Below are 25234 nucleotides of genomic sequence, written 5' to 3'. Positions count from 1 at the left end.
TTTAAAAGTAAATCTAATTACTGTAGCATAGCAACACAGTTAAATACTTTAAAAGTAAATCTAATTACTGTAGCATAGCAACACAGATAAATACTTTTAAAGTCAATCTAATTACTGTAGCATAGCAACACAGATAAATACTTTTAAATTCAATCTAATTACTGTAGCATAGCAACACAGATAAATACTTTTAAATTCAATCTAATTACTGTAGCATAGCAACACAGTTAAATATTTTTACAGTAAATCTAATTACTGTAGCATAGCAACATGGTTAAATACTTTTAAAGTAAATATAATTACTGTAGCATAGCAACACAGTTAAATACTTTAAAAGATAATCTAATTACTGTAGCATAGCAACATGGTTAAATACTTTTAAAGTAAATATAATTACTGTAGCATAGCAACACAGATAAATACTTTTAAAGTAAATATAATTACTGTAGCATAGCAACACAGTTAAATACTTTTAAAGTAAATATAATTACTGTAGCATAGCAACACAGATAAATACTTTTAAAGTAAATATAATTACTGTAGCATAGCAACACAGTTAAATACTTTTAAAGTAAATCTAATTACTGTAGCATAGCAACACAGATAAATACTTTTAAAGTAAATCTAATTACTGTAGCATAGCAACACAGTTAAATATTTTTAAAGTAAATCTAATTACTGTAGCATAGCAACACGGTTAAATATTTAATATGTTGATACATTTCCAGGTCTACAACACATTTGTAGATTTTTCTGCTACAAATAAAAAAATATATACAATTAAAGACTTTCATCAGAAACTGAATTTTTATATATTTTTTTAAATGTTAGTATATATATATATATATATATATATATATACATATAAAGTCTTTAATTGTATATATTTTTTAATATATATCTATATATATAAAATGTTAAAACGTACTAAATCAAATTCACTGGAAACTTGTATAATTTCACCTATCAGTAACATTACAAATGATATATTTCTTACATTGATATATATGTTTAGAAGAATGACTTATGCTATTGCCTATGTCAAATATTCAAGTGATAGATAGTGTACTGTACAAGTAAATAACATCTTGTTCCACATTGCAAAACTGTTGTAACAATATGCATTAATGCACAACATGAGGACTCACTCTCACAACTCTTCCTCTATTTACTACTATAGTGTTAATGCTTTACAGCACATACCACCAACATGGCCACCACTACTACACCATCTCAAAGTAGACCCCTGACGGTGGTGGTCTCATCCCACTCACCAGGGTCCTGTATAAGGCAGCATGGGGTAACATGGGGGCTGGGGTCAATTCTAATTAAAGTCACTCAGTGATTTGAATTGAAATAGTTTGAAATAATAACTTCTATTCTTTGAAAATATATTTTTAATAGATAGATGTTCAACAGTAGAATTGTAATTTCTGTGTACTAAATCAGCTTTCTGTTTTCTTGCACCTTATTTGTGGAACAATCTTCAAAATGTTCTTAAAAGTGATGTTCTGGTGCCTCTCTAGGATGTTCTGGTGCCTCTCTAGGATGTTCTGGTGCCTCTCTAGGATGTTCAGGTGCCTCTCTAGGAGGTTCTGGTGCCTCTCTAGGATGTTCTGGTGCCTCTCTAGGATGTTCTGGTGCCTCTCTAGGATGTTCTGGTGCCTCTCTAGGAGGTTCTGGTGCCTCTCTAGGATGTTCTGGTGCCTCTCTAGGAGGTTCTGGTGCCTCTCTAGGATGTTATGGTGCCTCTCTAGGATGTTCTGGTGCCTCTCTAGGATGTTCTGGTGCGTCTCTAGGATGTTCTGGTGCCTCTCTAGGATGTTCTGGTGCCTCTCTAGGATGTTCTGGTGCCTCTCTAGGGCAATTCAGAAAGCTGATTGAGAACCTTATTAATGAAGAATGAGTTGGTTTTTGTAAGACCGCGTTTCCTTTCTGTATTTCTGTTTTGACATGTGCATTTCTGTCATTTCAGTTGTTCTGAATGACTCCCTGTATGACTTCCTGATAAAAATAAAGGTTAAATAAAATTGGAATTGACCCCAATCCTGTTGTGGACCACAGGAGGCCCAGTTGAGCAGCTGTCTCAGCCAGCCTTACTGCTGGCAGGGGAAACAGTGCTGTGGTATAGCTCCAGCTCTCACTGGCACCAAGAGGGAGCCCTAGTACAACTAATATACAGACAGCGGCCAAGCCAAGAACACTCGTCCCCTCCCCAACCTCCCACCACCACTGCCACTCTCCCACACCCAGAGACTGAAGCACAACCCTGACACTGTGCCCTGCCCTCCCTCCGTCCCTCACTCTCTCTCTCTCTCCCTTCCATTAGTTTTCTCCCCCCCCCCCCCCCTCCCTCTCGCAACCCCTCCCCACACACACACACACTCACACACTCACAGAGACAAAAGCACAACCCTGACATATTGGATGCACTAACCGTGTGGATGCCAATGCAATGGCTGAGATGATGTGAGCATCCAAAAACTGCATCCAAATCTGATCAAAGATCAGAGCCCATTGTAGTCCTCCTCCACTGGTGAGTCCAACAGACATTATGGTGGTTGTTGAAATGGTTCAATGTTGCGGGGGGGAGGGGGGGGGGGGGGATAGCCACAACAGTTAGCGGTTCCACACACGGGCTGTGCTTGCTAAAATTTGTTTGGACTAGAACTGGGCTTTGGACAAAAGAGAGAATTCTTGTTTTCCTCTCTTGAAATCGTGTGTGTGTGTTTGTGTGTGTGTGTATGCACGCATAGTGTGGACTTTGCGTCGACCCTCTGTGCCTAATCTCACACAGTCAACAAATAAGGCACATCAGATGCTGTTTTGGCCGCAGACACCAGAGCAGCTAAGTTCACTGGATTTTCTGGGGTTTAAAACGAGAGGGGGACTTTGAAAAAGCTGCTTCCCAGCAGGAGCATTATGTCTGGGGGCTGGGGCTCTGGAGGGCCCGGAGCTGGCTAACTGGGGCTGGAGGATATTGCTGGAGCTGGCTAACTGGGGCTGGAGGATAGTACTGGAGCTGGCTAACTGGGGCTGGAGGATAGTACTGGAGCTGGCTAACTGGGGCTGGAGGATAGTACTGGAGCTGGCTAACTGGGGCTGGATGATAGTACTGGAGCTGGCTAACTGGGGTTGGAGGATAGTACTGGAGCTGTCTAACTGGGGCTGGAAGGTAGTACTGGAGCTGGCTAACTGGGGCTGGAGGATAGTACTGGAGCTGGCTAACTGGGGCTGGAGGATAGTACTGGAGCTGGCTAACTGGGGCTGGAGGATAGTACTGGAGCTGGCTAACTGGGGTTGGAGGATAGTGCTAGCTAACTGGGGTTGGAGGATAGTGCTGGAGCTGGCTAACTGGGGTTGGAGGATAATGCTGGAGCTGGCCAACTGGAGCTGGCTAACTGGGCCTGCATTCCAGCTCCCCTGATCATGTTCACGGTCCATTGAGCTCTGACTTGGCAGTGTGTAATCTACTGTAACTGGGCCAGGTTTCAGATGCACACACACACACACACACACACCCACACACACACACACACACACACACACACACACACACACACACACACACACACACACAGGGAGCGATGGTGATGGGCACTGCCCACCTGTGTGTGTGTCGCTCGCCAGACTACAGAGAGCGGGAACAATAGAAAAGTCTACATGTCAGCATGGGATGTCAGAGGAATTTAATCAGACGGATGGATGGACGACTGACTGGATGAAGGAAGGATAGATGAGTAGACGTCAGAGGTGGGGAGGTTGAGAAGTGAAGAGACAAAGGGGTACAGGCAGGGGGTGTTTTCTCTCTCCTTGTAGTAGGAGAGAGAGAAGTAGAGAGAGAGCTGTAAGCTACTGTCTGGTGATAAATAGGTACCAAATAAAAAACCCTCCATTAGGTTCGGACTGAAACACATTGGGAGATATTGAGAAGTTAACTTTCTACACTTCAGATCTGCTACAGAGATGCGGATGGAGGCGTTAGCATAGCGTATCCGACTGCACTTCGCACTGCAATACAATATGGTTGTGTTCATGTAGAAATACTGTACAATAGAAAATGGTATTTACAGGTTTGAGATACTTATTCAGTTTTATGATATGAAGTGTTCTGTCATGTATCTATACAATGAAAAGGCAGTATGAACCACAGAGTTGGAAAGAAAGCCTGATTGAGGCAATTGATCTATACAATGAAAAGGCAGTATGAACCACAGAGTTGGAAAGAAAGCCTGATTGAGGCAATTGATCTATACAATGAAAAGGCAGTATGAACCACAGAGTTGGAAATAAAGCCTGATTGAGGCAATGTATCTATACAATGAAAAGGCAGTATGAACCACAGAGTTGGAAAGAAAGCCTGATTGAGGCAATTGATCTATACAATGAAAAGGCAGTATGAACCACAGAGTTGGAAAGAAAGCCTGATTGAGGCAATCCCTCACCGGTGTTGTTTTGAACACACCCTTGCATCAGACAATGCATGTCATTTGGACAGCACCAAATGTGGAGAAAGATGCTGCCAAAATTACTCACTTCTCAGTCATTCTTGCACCATGATTCATTTTGAAACCTCGCCTTCCTACAATGACCAAGAGGCAGATGCCATTCGAGAGAGTTTAAGCTAAGGTTTTCAGTAAGTATAAGCAGAAAACTCAACTTTAATCACATTCACAATCTGCAGTATTCCCAAGATGTTCTAAAACAAGTGCTGTGTTAAGTATTCCTAGTGGACGAAACAGATGTTTTTGGCAACAAATCTCCAAATATTTGACCTGACAACATGTCACCCTGTGTGTACGTACACCTCTTGGCTTATCTGCCCATAGCTTTGGCCTGGCGATGTCAAACCATCTTGGTAGAGGTTTTGGAGTCTCTGCTCCACCATGTTGTCTGGAGCTACAGAGGTCTGCAGCCAGACTTCGGAGAACAAGAACATGTTTGTCGATCAGAGTTTGGGCTGGTTCTTGGGCAAGGCTCCAGAAGTCCATGTTTGTGAGTGATTTTGTATCTCATCTGTCTCTGAACGGCTTGATTCCCCCAACAACACTACAAGGATCTGTCTTACCCTGTCCAGTTTCTACAGTTTCTGCATGAGGGAGACCTATAAAACAAGGTGCATCTGTAATAGGAAATCCCTGGCAAGAACACTGCTGAGGGAGTTTATAACATGGACCATTGGAACTAGGCAGACTACGACCTTTCGTGGTTCTTATGTTTGAATAAAATGTCTCAATATAACTTGCATAAAATGTTTTATTTGAAATTTGATATAGTAAACAATAATTACGGGTTGTAAAATATTTGTTTGGAAGGAAATGAGAGACTGTAAAAGCTACAATGTGTCCTTTGGCTTTTAGCCACCACTTATATCTATGAAGTTACAAGACTCAATTAAATGAGTGGCTGAAACTTAAATATAATAATTAAAGAACAGTTCTACAGTTAAACTTCTTCCCCTATCCAAAACCCTCATATTAAATGAACAGTTATTCTTCTCGTTTTATCCCCTATCGACTAGCTACATATTGAACAAATGAAGAAGTTGAAAACGGAGGGAGGCTGGGGGAAAAGCGCAGCTGCAAGGGGATGGCAGCAGTGCCAGAGATTGAGCAACACTACCTCCCGTCCACACTCAAGGCCCTCATCGGTCCACACAGTCCCTCGCCGGCGCACACACAACACCGAAACACACACGCACGTACACACTACACTGCCATCTGTCCTGTAGGGAAATTAGAGCCACTAGGGCTACAGCCAACAACATTAAGCTCACTGACGATCACGCCATTTTGCCTCGTATACAAGCAGTAGGTACATGGAAGTAAGTAAACATCAGTGTCTCCACCACCAACAAGAGAGTGTTACCAGAAACAGATTTCTGGTAAGCCCCAAAGGTCAATAGGGTAGAAAGCCCCAAAGGTCAATAGGGTAGAAAGCCCCAAAAGACACTGGGAGAGAAAGCCCCAAAGGACAATAGGGTACAAAGCCCCAATGGACATTAGGGTAGAAAGCCCCAATGGACATTAGGGTAGAAGGCCCCAACGGACATTAGGGTAGAAAGCCCCAATGGACATTAGGGTAGAAAGCCCCAAAGGACATTAGGGGAGAAGGCCCCAACGGACATTAGGGTAGAAGGCCCCAACGGACATTAGGGTAGAAGGCCCCAACGGACATTAGGGTAGAAGGCCCCAACGGACATTAGGGTAGAAGGCCCCAACGGACATTAGGGTAGAAGGCCCCAAAGGACATTAGGGTAGAAGGCCCCAACGGACATTAGGGTAGAACTGCAGCTCCATTTTTACATCTTCGTTTTTCAACCTAATCAAACTGGGAATCCTGTCTAGTCAATGGCAGCTGTGAGGTATCAGTACAGCTCCCTAATCAAACTGGGAATCCTGTCTAGTCCCTGGCAGCTGTGAGGTATCAGTACAGCTCCCTAATCAAACTGGGAATCCTGTCTAGTCAATGGCAGCTGTGAGGTATCAGTACAGCTCCCTAATCAAACTGGGAATCCTGTCTAGTCCCTGGCAGCTGTGAGGTATCAGTACAGCTCCCTAATCAAACTGGGAATCCTGTCTAGTCAATGGCAGCTGTGAGGTATCAGTTCAGCTCCCTAATCAAACTGGGAATCCTGTCTAGTCAATGGCAGCTGTGAGGTATCAGTTCAGCTCCCTAATCAAACTGGGAATCCTGTCTAGTCAATGGCAGCTGTGAGGTATCAGTTCAGCTCCCTAATCAAACTGGGAATCCTGTCTAGTCAATGGCAGCTGTGAGGTATCAGTTCAGCTCCCTAATCAAACTGGGAATCGTGTCTAGTCAATGGCAGCTGTGAGGTATCAGTTCAGCTCCCTAATCAAACTGGGAATCCTGTCTAGTCAATGGCAGCTGTGAGGTATCAGTTCAGCTCCCTAATCAAACTGGGAATCCTGTCTAGTCAATGGCAGCTGTGAGGTATCAGTACAGCTTCTTAAGAGACCGACACGTACAGTGGAGGAATGCTAGCGTTAGATCTGAGCATTGAACCTTACTTCATTTATAGTGCACTACTTTTGACCAGGGCCTGTATAGAAAAAGGGCGCCATTTGGGACACACACATTAGATGTTAGAAGATGTGTGCATTGATTTAAACATGGTGCTGATTATTCCAACCTCATAGTGTGTATTATATATGAAACGCAGGAAAATCATGTTTTTGGACTGCACTGGGCCTTTGGTTTCAGGACATAGCAAGATCGTGTCCTGTATTTTAGGCCTTATCCAGAAAAGAGCATGTCTCCAAAAATATAAGTAATTGTCTAAGGACGGTCTGACATAAAACAATAAAAAAGGGGACCGTTGGATTGAAAAAAAGCCCCATATAAAGGTTACAAACAGGCACATGATTGGCCACATGACTCAGCACGATGACATTAATGTCCGGGGTCATCTTGCCCCATCAGATTTCAAACGGTATTTCCGTGATTGTTTGTCCAAAAGGCTATGAGGTCAGACACTCATTTTGTTTGTTCGCGCGTACAAGATTTACCGCTAAAAAAAACAAATGCAACATCCAACAAACAGCGCTGCCTGTTCGTCGGTCCGAGGATAAACTTAATTCTCATGAAGCCTACAGAAGCGTACGTTGTATAAAGCCACAGCAGCTTCCTCCAGCTGTTTCCTGCCCCACCATGTCTCCCATCCCGCCTGCTCGCCGTCTCTTTCCCCCCTCTCCCCTGGTTTTAAGTCAGTCAAAGTAAAGTGCACATCATTGCCAGCTAAGAGCTCTGGGTAGCAGAAAGGCACAGATGGTACTAATGGAAGAGAGGAAGCCAACTGAGGCACCGGGACTGAGCCACGCCACGCCTCGGCCAAATAGCTCTAGTGGTTATGTATGTCTCTACACCCAGTCTAACCCAAGCCGGCTCCCAGCTCTACCAATTTTAATTCCAATCCACAGCACCCCAGCATTAAGAATTTAGAATGATGAAATAATCATAGGAGAAGGGGAGGAGTGGAGAAGTGGTGTGGGTCTAACTGGAAGCATACCAAGAGGATCAGATGGAGCTGGGATGGTGGGATTGGTCCTTGGGTAGCTAGCGACTAGCGACACACTGGAGTGTATGAAGAATAAAAGAACATGCCAATTCACGAAACAACAGGGATTGATTCCCAACCCATCTCTCAGTTAGGAAACTGGCTCTGCTTGTAACTGTGACCGTGAACGTGGTGTTCAAATACTCGCTCTGAATCACGCACACTACTACTACTACTACTTTGACTTGTATAGCATTACTATGTAACTCGTTTTAATCTAGCACTACAGAGAACGTGACCAAGCTGCTTGTGATGGGTTCAATAAGCAGTTGGTAAGGGAAAACATGAGGCGTGATCAGATTCCCAAAGACATGGGTATAATGCTACCTTGCATGACAACGTTTAGGAAAACCCTGGTCATAGACAGAGCGAACTAAACAGTCTCCGTCCTTCCTATCAGGATGACGTTTCCCTTTCCTTTGTCCTGACCCTGCAGATGAACATTCAACACACACAGACAGGCCCAGTAGGCTCATCTGTACTGTTTTAATTCCCCCCTCCACCCCCCCCCCCCCCCTCCACAGACCCAGAGACTGAGAGATACACCAAAACCATACGCTGACATAAAGCCTTCCAGTGTAACCCCGAACACCAACCCCCCAACCACCAGCAAGACCCAACTGATTTGCATAATGTTGATATGTCAAGAAGAAGAAAATAAAAACATGCATATGGAATGTTTTCCTCATCTGTTTTGGGGGTCAAATGATGTTTCCATCATCTTCCTACGGCTATGGGTGTTTCCACACAAATGTCTAACTGTGAGTGAATTTAATGAACACACAAAGTAGTGAGAGAGAAAGAGAGAAAGAGAGAGAAAGAGTGAGAGAGAAAGAGAGAGAGAGAGAGAGAGAGATTGAGACAGAGAAAGAGAGAGAGAGAGATATAGAGAGATCAAGAGAGAGAGATTGAGACAGAGAAGAGAGACAGAGAAAGAGAGAGAGACAGAGAAAGAGAGAGAGAGAGAGAGAGAGAGAGAGAGAGAAGAGAGAGAGAGAGAGAGATCGAGACAGAGAAGAGAGACAGAGAAAGAGAGAGACAGAGAAAGAGAGAGAGAGAGAGAAAGAGAGAGAGTTAGAGAAAGAGACAGAGAAAGAGAGAAAGAGAGTGAGTGTGTGTATGTGTATGCCTATACACTTGTGTGTATCTGTGAGCCTATGGGTGCTCACAAGTGCGTGTGTGTGAGCCCATTCCCTGTTCCCTCCAACAGAGAGCCAGCGTTCCTCCAGTGGTGCTGGATGAGGGTCACATGCAATCTGAGCTGAGGGAAGAGGCGCCGCGGTACATGTGACAGGACAGGGAGGCCCCGTAATTGGAGTGAGCTGTCAAGACAATGCGGCACGTGTGAGGTGGAGACACTGTGTGTGTGTGTGTGACTGCCACTGTGCTGCATGGCGGGGCACGTGCCAGGGCGGTTGCCCCCCCATGGGGTGGCACATATTAAGTCCCTGATGAGGCTAATGCAGGGAGAAATGGCTCTGGAACACAGCCCAAACACAGGTCAAAGGGTAACACGGTTTAGGAAGGAAGTAGGGCTGTAGCCACAACAACCTCAATGTAGAGGTTTAAGAAGGAAGGCAGATCTGTAGCCACAACCTCAATGTTGAGGTGAAAAGAAGTTTAAGAATATTTTGTAGATAAATACACAATGCAGAGGATGAGAGGACTAAAAACTAGATTACTAAATGGTCAATAGCGTATTGTAAATAGGAGTAGGGTTTTCAGTTCAACAGCTGTTTAGAATGTGGAATGTCAGTCCTGAACTCAGAGCTACGTGTCCTACGTTCTGTACATTGAGTCTGGAGCAGGATACTTGTTATTTGGCCATTGACCCAGTGGTACTGCAAGGATTTCTGATTGGTCAAACCCAGGCTAAAGTGTGTGGGGGGGGGGGGGTATAAGTGGCATCCTGTTCCTTTGTTCAGTTGAGAAAAGCTGAGGACAGGGGAGACTGAACATCTTACATCCCAGCATAACATCTGAATTTGTCCTTCTCAAATAAACCTATTTTTCTTCCCCCGATTTGCTTTGGAGTTTGTGTTATTGAAGAATAACATAAATTGCTGACAAAAGGATGCAGGGCTGTAGCCATTACAACCTCAATGTAGAGGTTCAGATAGGAAGCAGGGCTGGAGCCATTACAACCTCAATGTAGAGGTTCAGATAGGAAGCAGGGCTGTAGCTATTACAACCTCAATGTAGAGGTTCAGATAGGAAGCAGGGCTGTAGCTATTACAACCTCAATGTAGAGGTTCAGATAGGAAGCAGGGCTGTAGCTATTACAACCTCAATGTAGAGGTTCAGATAGGAAGCAGGGCTGTAGCCATTACAACCTCAATGTAGAGTTCCAGATAGGAAGCAGGGCTGTAGCCATTACAACCTCAATGTAGAGGTTCAGATAGGAAGCAGGGCTGTAGCCATTACAACCTCAATGTAGAGGTTCAGATAGGAAGCAGGGCTGTAGCCATTACAACCTCAATGTAGAGGTTCAGATAGGAAGCAGGGCTGTAGCCATTACAACCTCAATGTAGAGGTTCAGATAGGAAGCAGGGCTGGAGCCATTACAACCTCAATGTAGAGGTTCAGATAGGAAGCAGGGCTGTAGCCATTACAACCTCAATGTAGAGGTTCAGATAGGAAGCAGGGCTGTAGCCATTACAACCTCAATGTAGAGGTTCAGATAGGAAGCAGGGCTGTAGCCATTACAACCTCAATGTAGAGGTTCAGATAGGAAGCAGGGCTGGAGCTAATGTAGAATGTAGAACTGTACAGGGTTGATGTGAAACTAACTAACGTTACGGGTTAGTTTAGAGGTTGACAAAGTAGGTCTTCAGTTTTACAGATTTTGGATCTTTTGATAAGATTCATAGATTTTTTTTCATAGAAGCAAAGGACCAATCACAAGTTCATATTTTCTCCAAGGTTGACTTTGTGTTCCTGTTTTGGTGGTGATATTATATTTTTTTTTCACGGATGGTTTTCGTGTTTGAATTGTTAATTGTGTTATGAATATTCATGTTTATACCCCCCTTATTTTGTTAACAATTGAGAATATAATTGTTAATTTTGTCCCCAAAATGCTTGGGAACACCTCGTGTTTGATACAAGACGATCAATCGTTGATACTGTAAACCCCTTAACATGCAATTATCTAAATAAATAAAATATCTAATTTCGTGTTTAACAAATTGTTCATCAACAAATGATTCAAAATGCATTTCTTGAACAATTTCAATGCTAATGATGTTCCAACATGTATTGCTAAAACCATGCCACATTGTCAAACAAATACAGATGACAAGATTAACTAGAATCAAGAGGCAGGTAAAACAAAATAATTCATCTGGTAATTAGCAGCAATCACAGACACAATAGAGTTAATTGCACTGGTAATAACGGTTTAATTTCTCAGTTGGAACGGAATCTCTTTGTTGATATGTAGATATCTATAACCAGATATGTATCTGATAACATCTATCAAATCATCTCACTGGACTGAAAGCACAAAGGAACCCATTTATTTCCTTTCATTATAAACTCTATTTAAGTAAACTAATCTCAACAGATGAAATACAATGTAGGGTTTATAAAATACTTTTAATTTTTTTTTTTATATCTGTAATTCAAGATTGTGTTTATGTGTGTGTGTGTTCCTCTGCCAAGCCCATGTCTTCCCAGTTCAACTCACGTTAACCTACTTCTCACAATTGGAGTCAAGAAACAACAGCCTCCCTTTTAATCTAGTGTAAAAGGCCTGGAGATGGTTCTATCATGATGTTATATCTCTACATCACCTGGAGCCTGGATATGGTTCTACCATGATGTTATATCTCTACATCACCTGGAGATGGAGATGGTTCTACCATGATGTTATATCTCTACATCAACTGGAGATGGAGATGGTTCTATCATGATGTTATATCTCTACATCACCTGGAGCCTGGATATGGTTCTACCATGATGTTATATCTCTACATCACCTGGAGATGGAGATGGTTCTACCATGATGTTATATCTCTACATCAACTGGAGATGGATATGGTTCTACCATGATGTTATATCTCTATATCACCTGGAGATGGAGATGGTTCTACCATGATGTTATATCTCTACATCACCTGGAGATGGAGATGGTTCTACCATGATGTTATATCTCTACATCACCTGGATATGGTTCTACCATGATGTTATATCTCTACATCACCTGGAGATGGTTCTACCATGATGTTATATCTCTACATCACCTGGAGATGGTTCTACCATGATGTTATATCTCTACATCACCTGGAGATGGTTCTATCATGATGTTATATCTCTACATCACCTGGAGATGGAGATGGTTCTACCATGATGTTATATCTCTACATCACCTGGAGATGGTTCTACCATGATGTTATATCTCTACATCACCTGGAGATGGTTCTACCATGATGTTATATCTCTACATCACCTGAGATGGATGGTATCTACATCATGATGTTATGATGTTATATCTACATCACCTGGAGATGGTTCTACCATGATGTTATATCTCTACATCACCTGGAGATGGAGATGGTTCTATCATGATGTTATATCTCTACATCACCTGGAGATGGAGATGGTTCTACCATGATGTTATATCTCTACATCACCTGGAGATGGAGATGGTTCTACCATGATGTTATATCTCTACATCACCTGGAGATGGTTCTACCATGATGTTATATATCTACATCACCTGGAGATGGATATGGTTCTATCATGATGTTATATCTCTACATCACCTGGAGATGGTTCTACCATGATGTTATATCTCTACATCACCTGGATATGGTTCTATCATGATGTTATATCTCTACATCACCTGGAGATGGAGATGGTTCTACCATGATGTTATATCTCTACATCACCTGGAGATGGTTCTACCATGATGTTATATCTCTATATCACCTGGAGATGGATCTACCATGATGTTATATCTCTACATCACCTGGAGATGGTTCTACCATGATGTTATATGTCTACATCACCTGGAGATGGTTCTACCATGATGTTATATCTCTACATCACCTGGAGATGGTTCTACCATGATGTTATATCTCTACATCACCTGGAGATGGAGATGGTTCTACCATGATGTTATATCTCTACATCACCTGGAGATGGTTCTACCATGATGTTATATCTCTACATCACCTGGAGATGGAGATGGTTCTATCATGATGTTATATCTCTATATCACCTGGAGATGGTTCTACCATGATGTTATATCTCTACATCACCTGGAGATGGTTCTATCATGATGTTATATCTCTACATCACCTGGAGATGGAGATGGTTCTACCATGATGTTATATCTCTACATCACCTGGAGATGGAGATGGTTCTACCATGATGTTATATATCTACATCACCTGGAGATGGAGATGGTTCTACCATGATGTTATATCTCTACATCACCTGGAGATGGAGATGGTTCTACCATGATGTTATATCTCTACATCACCTGGAGATGGTTCTACCATGATGTTATATCTCTACATCACCTGGATATGGAGATGGTTCTACCATGATGTTATATCTCTACATCACCTGGATATGGTTCTATCATGATGTTATATCTCTACCATCACCTGGAGATGGTTCTACCATGATGTTATATCTCTACATCACCTAGAGATGGAGATGGTTCTACCATGATGTTATATCTCTACATCACCTGGAGATGGAGATGGTTCTACCATGATGTTATATCTCTACATCACCTGGAGATGGAGATGGTTCTATCATGATGTTATATCTCTACATCACCTGGAGATGGTTCTACCATGATGTTATATCTCTACATCACCTGGAGATGGAGATGGTTCTACCATGATGTTATATCTCTACATCACCTGGAGATGGTTCTACCATGATGTTATATCTCTACATCACCTGGAGATGGAGATGGTTCTACCATGATGTTATATCTCTACATCACCTGGAGATGGTTCTACCATGATGTTATATCTCTACATCACCTGGAGATGGTTCTATCATGATGTTATATCTCTACATCACCTAGAGATGGAGATGGTTCTACCATGATGTTATATCTCTATATCACCTGGAGATGGTTCTACCATGATCTTATATCTCTACATCACCTGGAGATGGAGATGGTTCTACCATGATGTTATATCTCTACATCACCTAGAGATGGAGATGGTTCTACCATGATGTTATATCTCTACATCACTTGGAGATGGTTCTACCATGATGTTATATCTCTACATCACCTGGAGATGGTTCTACCATGATGTTATATCTCTACATCACCTGGAGATGGAGATGGTTCTACCATGATGTTATATCTCTACATCACCTGGAGATGGAGATGGTTCTACCATGATGTTATATCTCTACATCACCTGGAGATGGAGATGGTTCTACCATGATGTTATATCTTTACATCACCTGGATATGGAGATGGTTCTATCATGATGTTATATCTCTACCATCACCTGGAGATGGTTCTACCATGATGTTATATCTCTACATCACCTGGAGATGGTTCTACCATGATGTTATATCTCTACATCACCTGGAGATGGAGATGGTTCTACCATGATGTTATATCTCTACATCACCTGGAGATGGAGATGGTTCTACCATGATGTTATATCTCTACATCACCTGGAGATGGTTCTACCATGATGTTATATCTCTACATCACCTGGATATGGAGATGGTTCTACCATGATGTTATATCTCTACATCACCTGGAGATGGTTCTACCATGATGTTATATCTCTACATCACCTGGAGATGGAGATGGTTCTACCATGATGTTATATCTCTACATCACCTGGAGATGGATATGGTTCTACCATGATGTTATATCTCTACATCACCTGGAGATGGAGATGGTTCTATCATGATGTTATATCTCTACATCACCTGGAGATGGAGATGGTTCTATCATGATGTTATATCTCTACCATCACCTGGAGATGGAGATGGTTCTATCATGATGTTATATCTCTACATCACCTGGATATGGTTCTATCATGATGTTATATCTCTACATCACCTGGATATGGAGATGGTTCTACCATGATGTTATATCTCTACATCACCTGGAGATGGTTCTATCATGATGTTATATCTCTACATCACCTGGAGATGGTTCTACCATGATGTTATATCTCTACATCACCTGGAGATGGAGATGGTTCTACCATGATGTTATATCTCTACATCACCTGGAGATGGAGATGGTTCTACCATGATGTTATATCTCTACATCACCTGGAGATGGAGATGGTTCTACCATGATGTTATATCTCTACATCACCTGGAGATGGAGATGGTTCTACCATGATGTTATATCTCTACATCACCTGGAGATGGAGATGGTTCTACCATGATGTTATATCTCTACATCACCTGGATATGGAGATGGTTCTACCATGATGTTATATCTCTACATCACCTGGAGATGGTTCTACCATGATGTTATATCTCTACATCACCTGGAGATGGAGATGGTTCTACCATGATGTTATATCTCTACATCACCTGGAGATGGTTCTACCATGATGTTATATCTCTACATCACCTGGAGATGGAGATGGTTCTACCATGATGTTATATCTCTACATCACCTGGAGATGGAGATGGTTCTATCATGATGTTATATCTCTACATCACCTGGAGATGGAGATGGTTCTATCATGATGTTATATCTCTACATCACCTGGAGATGGTTCTATCATGATGTTATATCTCTACATCACCTGGAGATGGAGATGGTTCTATCATGATGTTATATCTCTACATCACCTGGAGATGGTTCTATCATGATGTTATATCTCTACATCACCTGGAGATGGTTCTATCATGATGTTATATCTCTACATCACCTGGAGATGGTTCTATCATGATGTTATATCTCTACATCACCTGGAGATGGTTCTACCATGATGTTATATCTCTACATCACCTGGAGATGGTTCTATCATGATGTTATATCTCTACATCACCTGGAGATGGTTCTACCATGATGTTATATCTCTACATCACCTGAGATGGAGATGGTTCTATCATGATGTTATATCTCTACATCACCTGGAGATGGTTCTACCATGATGTTATATCTCTACATCACCTGGAGATGGAGATGGTTCTACCATGATGTTATATCTCTACATCACCTGGAGATGGTTCTACCATGATGTTATATCTCTACATCACCTGGAGATGGAGATGGTTCTACCATGATGTTATATCTCTACATCACCTGGAGATGGAGATGGTTCTACCATGATGTTATATCTCTACATCACCTGGATATGGAGATGGTTCTACCATGATGTTATATCTCTACATCACCTGGAGATGGAGATGGTTCTACCATGATGTTATATCTCTACATCACCTGGAGATGGAGATGGTTCTACCATGATGTTATATCTCTACATCACCTGGAGATGGTTCTATCATGATGTTATATCTCTACCATCACCTGGAGATGGAGATGGTTCTATCATGATGTTATATCTCTACATCACCTGGATATGGTTCTATCATGATGTTATATCTCTACATCACCTGGAGATGGTTCTATCATGATGTTATATCTCTACATCACCTGGAGATGGTTCTATCATGATGTTATATCTCTACCATCACCTGGAGATGGTTCTACCATGATGTTATATCTCTACATCACCTGGAGATGGTTCTACCATGATGTTATATCTCTACATCACCTGGAGATGGTTCTACCATGATGTTATATCTCTACATCACCTGGAGATGGAGATGGTTCTATCATGATGTTATATCTCTACATCACCTGGAGATGGTTCTATCATGATGTTATATCTCTACATCACCTGGATATGGTTCTACCATGATGTTATATCTCTACATCACCTGGAGATGGTTCTACCATGATGTTATATCTCTACATCACCTGGAGATGGAGATGGTTCTACCATGATGTTATATCTCTACATCACCTGGAGATGGTTCTACCATGATGTTATATCTCTACATCACCTGGAGATGGAGATGGTTCTACCATGATGTTATATCTCTACATCACCTGGAGATGGAGATGGTTCTACCATGATGTTATATCTCTACATCACCTGGAGATGGAGATGGTTCTACCATGATGTTATATCTCTACATCACCTGGAGATGGTTCTACCATGATGTTATATCTCTACATCACCTGGAGATGGTTCTACCATGATGTTATATCTCTACATCACCTGGAGATGGAGATGGTTCTACCATGATGTTATATCTCTACATCACCTGGAGATGGTTCTACCATGATGTTATATCTCTACATCACCTGGAGATGGTTCTATCATGATGTTATATCTCTACATCACCTGGAGATGGAGATGGTTCTACCATGATGTTATATCTCTACATCACCTGGAGATGGAGATGGTTCTACCATGATGTTATATCTCTACATCACCTGGAGATGGAGATGGTTCTACCATGATGTTATATCTCTACATCACCTGGAGATGGAGATGGTTCTACCATGATGTTATATCTCTACATCACCTGGAGATGGAGATGGTTCTACCATGATGTTATATCTCTACATCACCTGGAGATGGTTCTACCATGATGTTATATCTCTACATCACCTGGATATGGAGATGGTTCTATCATGATGTTATATCTCTACATCACCTGGAGATGGTTCTACCATGATGTTATATCTCTACATCACCTGGAGATGGAGATGGTTCTACCATGATGTTATATCTCTACATCACCTGGAGATGGTTCTACCATGATGTTATATCTCTACATCACCTGGAGATGGAGATGGTTCTACCATGATGTTATATCTCTACATCACCTGGAGATGGAGATGGTTCTACCATGATGTTATATCTCTACATCACCTGGAGATGGTTCTACCATGATGTTATATCTCTACATCACCTGGATATGGAGATGGTTCTATCATGATGTTATATCTCTACATCACCTGGAGATGGTTCTACCATGATGTTATATCTCTACATCACCTGGAGATGGAGATGGTTCTACCATGATGTTATATCTCTACATCACCTGGAGATGGTTCTACCATGATGTTATACCTCTACATCACCTGGAGATGGTTCTATCATGATGTTATATCTCTACATCACCTGGAGATGGTTCTACCATGATGTTATACCTCTACATCACCTGGAGATGGTTCTACCATGATGTTATATCTCTACATCACCTGGAGATGGTTCTACCATGATGTTATATCTCTACATCACCTGGAGATGGAGATGGTTCTACCATGATGTTATACCTCTACATCACCTGGAGATGGAGATGGTTCTACCATGATGTTATATCTCTACATCACCTGGAGATGGTTCTACCATGATGTTATATCTCTACATCACCTGGATATGGTTCTACCATGATGTTATATCTCTACATCACCTGGAGATGGTTCTACCATGATGTTATACCTCTACATCACCTGGAGATGGTTCTACCATGATGTTATATCTCTACATCACCTGGAGATGGAGATGGTTCTACCATGATGTTATATCTCTACATCACCTGGAGATGGTTCTACCATGATGTTATATCTCTACATCACCTGGATATGGTTCTACCATGATGTTATACCTCTACATCACCTGGAGATGGTTCTACCATGATGTTATACCTCTACATCACCTGGAGATGGTTCTACCATGATGTTATATCTCTACATCACCTGGATATGGTTCTACCATGATGTTATACCTCTACATCACCTGGAGATGGTTCTACCATGATGTTATATCTCTACATCACCTGGAGATGGAGATGGTTCTACCATGATGTTATATCTCTACATCACCTGGAGATGGAGATGGTTCTACCATGATGTTATACCTCTACATCACCTGGAGATGGAGATGGTTCTACCATGATGTTATATCTCTACATCACCTGGAGATGGTTCTATCATCATGTTATATCTCTACATCACCTGGAGATGGTTCTATCATGATGTTATATCTCTACATCACCTGGAGATGGAGATGGTTCTACCATGATGTTATACCTCTACATCACTCAGCCTTCACCACAACATGCGGCTTGATAAGCATATTCTCCACAAGATGTTTCATCACCAAGCCTTTCCTTCCACCCAACACAATACAGCAAGGTGTGTGAGTGTGTGTGTGTGTGTGTGTCGGTTAATATGTACACCCTAGCTAGTTTACTGCCTTACATGAATAATCACTTTTCAGTGGTAAAATTTAAGGCTGAATTTAGCACTAAGACAGACTGGAACTGTAAATAATTTCAGGCCAGCTCTTCCTAACATGAATCAAATATGTAGACTACTTGCTAAATAAGCATAACCTCTTTGGAATATACCATAACCTTAACTATACAGGGTACAGTCAGTGACTACCCAGCAAACTGGGAACATTCCTAGAACATGAGCTAAGATTCCCCTTAAGTTCTAGTTAGAGTTTTAGAGAATGTTTTTGATTTCAAAATGTTTATTTTTATTTTTCAAACAATGTTTTAAATGAAATAACCTTGGAATGTTTTCCTAACAATCAATCAGGGAGGCAGGGTAGCCTAGTGGTTAGAGCGTTGGACTAGTAACCAGAAGGTTGCAAGTTCAAACCCCGAGCTGACAAGGTACAAATCTGTGGTTCTGCCCCTGAACAGGCAGTTAACCCACTGTTCCTAGGCCGTTATTGAAATAGGCCGTTATTGCCTGGTTAAATAAAATCACATCTAGATCAATCCCCCAAACTGTCTCATGACGTTTCCAGGTAATACAATGTAACTGTAATATTTTCCCAGACAACTAAAATCGGTTCTGTGAAAGTTCCCAGAACATTTGATAGGTTTGCGGAAAATGTTCTCTTAACATATGTTAATTCGTGGTAATGATTATAGAATGTTTGTAGAAAACATTCACCTCAAGTTGAAAGAACGTTCCCAGAACACATTTAATATGTTCTTTAAAGGTTCCCAGAATGTTTCATTAGCTTGTGGGAACAGTATACTGACAACATTGTATGAATGTTAGGACATTTGTCTTTATTTCAATCAAATGTTTAAATCTAGTAGACAGCAGTAGGATCAGAAGTAGTAGACAGCAGTAGGAACAGAAGTAGTAGACAGCAGTAGGAACAGAAGTAGTAGACAGCAGTAGGAACAGAAGTAGTAGACAGCAGTAGGAACAGAAGTAGTAGACAGCAGTAGGAACAGAAGTAGTAGACAGCAGTAGGAACAGAAGTAGTAGACAGCAGTAGGAACAGATGTAGTAGACAGCAGTAGGTACAGATGTAATAGACAGCAGTAGGAACAGAAGTAGGAACAGATGTAGTAGACAGCAGTAGGAACAGATGTAGTAGACAGCAGTAGGAACATAAGTAGTAGACAGCAGTAGGAACATAAGTAGTAGACAGCAGTAGAAACAGAAGTAGGAACAGAAGTAGTAGACAGCAGTAGGAACAGATGTAGTAGACAGCAGTAGGAACATAAGTAGTAGACAGCAGTAGGAACATAAGTAGTAGACATCAGTAGAAACAGAAGTAGGAACAGAAGTAGGAACAGATGTAGTAGTAGACAGCAGTAGGAACAGAAGTAGTAGACAGCAGTAGGAACAGAAGTAGTAGACAGCAGTAGGATCAGATGTAGTAGACAGCAGTAGGATCAGATGTAGTAGACAGCAGTAGGAACAGAAGTAGTAGACAGCAGTAGGATCAGATGTAGTAGACAGCAGTAGGAACAGAAGTAGTAGACAGCAGTAGGAACAGATGTAATAGACAGCAGTAGGAACAGAAGTAGGAACAGATGTAGTAGACAGCAGTAGGAACAGATGTAGTAGACAGCAGTAGGAACATAAGTAGTAGACAGCAGTAGGAACAGAAGTAGGAACAGATGTAGAAACAGAAGTAGGAACAGAAGTAGTAGACAGCAGTAGGAACAGAAGTAGTAGACAGCAGTAGGAACAGAAGTAGTAGGAACAGATGTAGTAGACAGCAGTAGAAACATATGTAGTAGACAGCAGTAGGAACAGATGTAGTAGACAGCAGTAGGAACAGAAGTAGGAACAGATGTAGTAGACAGCAGTAGGAACAGAAGTAGTAGACAGCAGTAGGAACAGATGTAGTATACAGCAGTAGGAACAGATGTAGTAGACATCAGTAGGTACAGATGTAATAGACAGCAGTAGGAACAGAAGTAGGAACAGATGTAGTAGACAGCAGTAGGAACAGAAGTAGTAGACAGCAGTAGGAACAGATGTAGTAGACAGCAGTAGGGACAGATGTAGTAGACAGCAGGAGGAACAGAAGTAGGAACAGATGTAGTAGACAGCAGTAGGAACAGATGTAGTAGACAGCAGTAGGAACAGAAGTAGTAGACAGCAGTAGGAACAGAAGTAGTAGACAGCAGTAGAAACAGAAGTAGGAACAGAAGTAGTAGACAGCAGTAGGAACAGATGTAGTAGACAGCAGTAGGAACAGAAGTAGTAGACAGCAGTAGGAACAGATGTAGTAGACAGCAGTAGGAACAGATGTAGTAGACAGCAGTAGGAACAGATGTAGTAGACAGCAGTAGGAACAGAAGTAGTAGACAGCAGTAGGAACAGATGTAGTAGACAGCAGTAGGAACAGAAGTAGTAGACAGCAGTAGGAACATAAGTAGTAGCCAGCAGTAGGAAGAGATGTAGTAGCCAGCAGTAGGACAGCAGTAGGAACAGAAGTAGTAGACAGCAGTAGGAACAGATGTAGTAGACAGCAGTAGGAACATAAGTAGTAGACAGCAGTAGGAACAGAAGTAGGAACAGATGTAGAAACAGAAGTAGGAACAGAAGTAGTAGACAGCAGTAGGAACAGAAGTAGTAGACAGCAGTAGGAACAGAAGTAGTAGGAACAGATGTAGTAGACAGCAGTAGAAACATATGTAGTAGACAGCAGTAGGAACAGATGTAGTAGACAGCAGTAGGAACAGAAGTAGGAACAGATGTAGTAGACAGCAGTAGGAACAGAAGTAGTAGACAGCAGTAGGAACAGATGTAGTATACAGCAGTAGGAACAGATGTAGTAGACATCAGTAGGTACAGATGTAATAGACAGCAGTAGGAACAGAAGTAGGAACAGATGTAGTAGACAGCAGTAGGAACAGAAGTAGTAGACAGCAGTAGGAACAGATGTAGTAGACAGCAGTAGGGACAGATGTAGTAGACAGCAGGAGGAACAGAAGTAGGAACAGATGTAGTAGACAGCAGTAGGAACAGATGTAGTAGACAGCAGTAGGAACAGAAGTAGTAGACAGCAGTAGGAACAGAAGTAGTAGACAGCAGTAGAAACAGAAGTAGGAACAGAAGTAGTAGACAGCAGTAGGAACAGATGTAGTAGACAGCAGTAGGAACAGAAGTAGTAGACAGCAGTAGGAACAGATGTAGTAGACAGCAGTAGGAACAGATGTAGTAGACAGCAGTAGGAACAGATGTAGTAGACAGCAGTAGGAACAGAAGTAGTAGACAGCAGTAGGAACAGATGTAGTAGACAGCAGTAGGAACAGAAGTAGTAGACAGCAGTAGGAACAGATGTAGTAGACAGCAGTAGGAACAGAAGTAGTAGACAGCAGTAGGAACATAAGTAGTAGCCAGCAGTAGGAAGAGATGTAGTAGCCAGCAGTAGGAACAGCAGTAGGAACAGAAGTAGTAGACAGCAGTAGACTCGACTCCTCGTCACCAGTGGAGTCCAGACTCCACTAGAGCAACCCACCACTTCCAGAGCAACCCACCACAACAGCTTCTCCTCAGCTTCTAAAGCCATTCACACCTCAGTGTGTGTTTTCCCCCCACAACTGGGTGAGAACCCCATGCCCTTGGTTGGTGTATTCGGGGCTAGTCGCCATGACACTCCACAGGGTGGAGAAGGGACTAATGAAGACGCTCGGTAGGTGTCACACTCAAATCCTTCCTGAAAACAAAAACACTCACGTCCCACATCAACATGGACACTTCAGTTGTGCTACAGAAACTATAGTGATAACCGCTAGCCTATAGATAGCCTAGCTATAACCGCTAGCCTATAGATAGCCTAGCTATAACCGCTAGCCTATAGATAGCCTAGCTATAACCGCTAGCCTATAGATAGCCTAGCTATAACCGCTAGTCTATAGATAGTCTAGCTATAACCGCTAGCCTATAGATAGCCTAGCTATAACCGCTAGCCTATCGATAGCCTAGCTATAACCGCTAGCCTATCGATAGCCTAGCTATAACTGCTAGCCTATAGATAGCCTAGCTATAACTGCTAGCCTATAGATAGCCTAGCTATAACCGCTACTCTATAGATAGCCTAGCTATAACCGCTAGCCTATAGATAGCCTAGCTATAACCGCTAGCCTATAGAAGATCTGATTGGAGTAGGCCATGTCTGCCACTAGTACTGGTCTCTGGGTAGGTGGTTGATGTCAGGGTATGATGGGACAAGCTAGCCATCACTGAGGATAACATTGGAAATAAGTGTTGTATACTGCTTTCATGTGTTAATAGTAAACATCTTTACCCCCCCCCCCCCCAAAAAAAGAAATCTCTACATCACCTGGAGATGGTTCTACCATGATGTTATACCTCTACATCACCTGGAGATGGTTCTACCATGATGTTATATCTCTACATCACCTGGAGATGGAGATGGTTCTACCATGATGTTATATCTCTACATCACCTGGAGATGGAGATGGTTCTACCATGATGTTATATCTCTACATCACCTGGAGATGGTTCTACCATGATGTTATATCTCTACATCACCTGGAGATGGTTCTATCATGATGTTATATCTCTACATCACCTGGAGATTGAGATGGTTCTACCATGATGTTATATCTCTACATCACCTGGAGATGGAGATGGTTCTACCATGATGTTATATCTCTACATCACCTGGAGATGGTTCTACCATGATGTTATATCTCTACATCACCTGGAGATGGTTCTATCATGATGTTATATCTCTACATCACCTGGAGATGGTTCTACCATGATGTTATATCTCTACATCACCTGGAGATGGTTCTACCATGATGTTATATCTCTACATCACCTGGAGATGGAGATGGTTCTACCATGATGTTATATCTCTACATCACCTGGAGATGGAGATGGTTCTACCATGATGTTATATCTCTACATCACCTGGAGATGGTTCTACCATGATGTTATATCTCTACATCACCTGGATATGGAGATGGTTCTATCATGATGTTATATCTCTACATCACCTGGAGATGGTTCTACCATGATGTTATATCTCTACATCACCTGGAGATGGAGATGGTTCTACCATGATGTTATATCTCTACATCACCTGGAGATGGAGATGGTTCTACCATGATGTTATATCTCTACATCACCTGGAGATGGAGATGGTTCTACCATGATGTTATATCTCTACATCACCTGGAGATGGAGATGGTTCTACCATGATGTTATATCTCTACATCACCTGGAGATGGAGATGGTTCTACCATGATGTTATATCTCTACATCACCTGGAGATGGTTCTACCATGATGTTATATCTCTACATCACCTGGAGATGGTTCTATCATGATGTTATATCTCTACATCACCTGGAAATTGAGATGGTTCTACCATGATGTTATATCTCTACATCACCTGGAGATGGAGATGGTTCTACCATGATGTTATATCTCTACATCACCTGGAGATGGTTCTACCATGATGTTATATCTCTACATCACCTGGAGATGGTTCTATCATGATGTTATATCTCTACATCACCTGGAGATGGTTCTACCATGATGTTATATCTCTACATCACCTGGAGATGGTTCTACCATGATGTTATATCTCTACATCACCTGGAGATGGAGATGGTTCTACCATGATGTTATATCTCTACATCACCTGGAGATGGAGATGGTTCTACCATGATGTTATATCTCTACATCACCTGGAGATGGTTCTACCATGATGTTATATCTCTACATCACCTGGATATGGTTCTACCATGATGTTATATCTCTACATCACCTGGAGATGGAGATGGTTCTACCATGATGTTATATCTCTACATCACCTGGAGATGGTTCTACCATGATGTTATACCTCTACATCACCTGGAGATGGTTCTATCAT

The 25234-nt window shown here is 41.9% G+C and overlaps 1 protein-coding gene across 2 annotated transcripts in view; it reads right to left on the bottom strand.

Annotated features, from left to right (window-relative positions):
- Positions 1-25234, bottom strand: part of LOC115124246 (anthrax toxin receptor 2-like) — a 218934-nt gene that overhangs the window by 5899 nt on the left and 187801 nt on the right. The window lies entirely within an intron of this gene.

The sequence above is a fragment of the Oncorhynchus nerka genome, linkage group LG13 (genome assembly GCF_034236695.1).
Source record: "Oncorhynchus nerka isolate Pitt River linkage group LG13, Oner_Uvic_2.0, whole genome shotgun sequence".
NCBI classification, from domain to species: Eukaryota; Metazoa; Chordata; class Actinopteri; order Salmoniformes; family Salmonidae; genus Oncorhynchus; species Oncorhynchus nerka.
The sequence above is the reverse complement of the archived record's forward strand: the minus strand, read 5'-3'. Positions and strand labels throughout refer to the sequence as shown.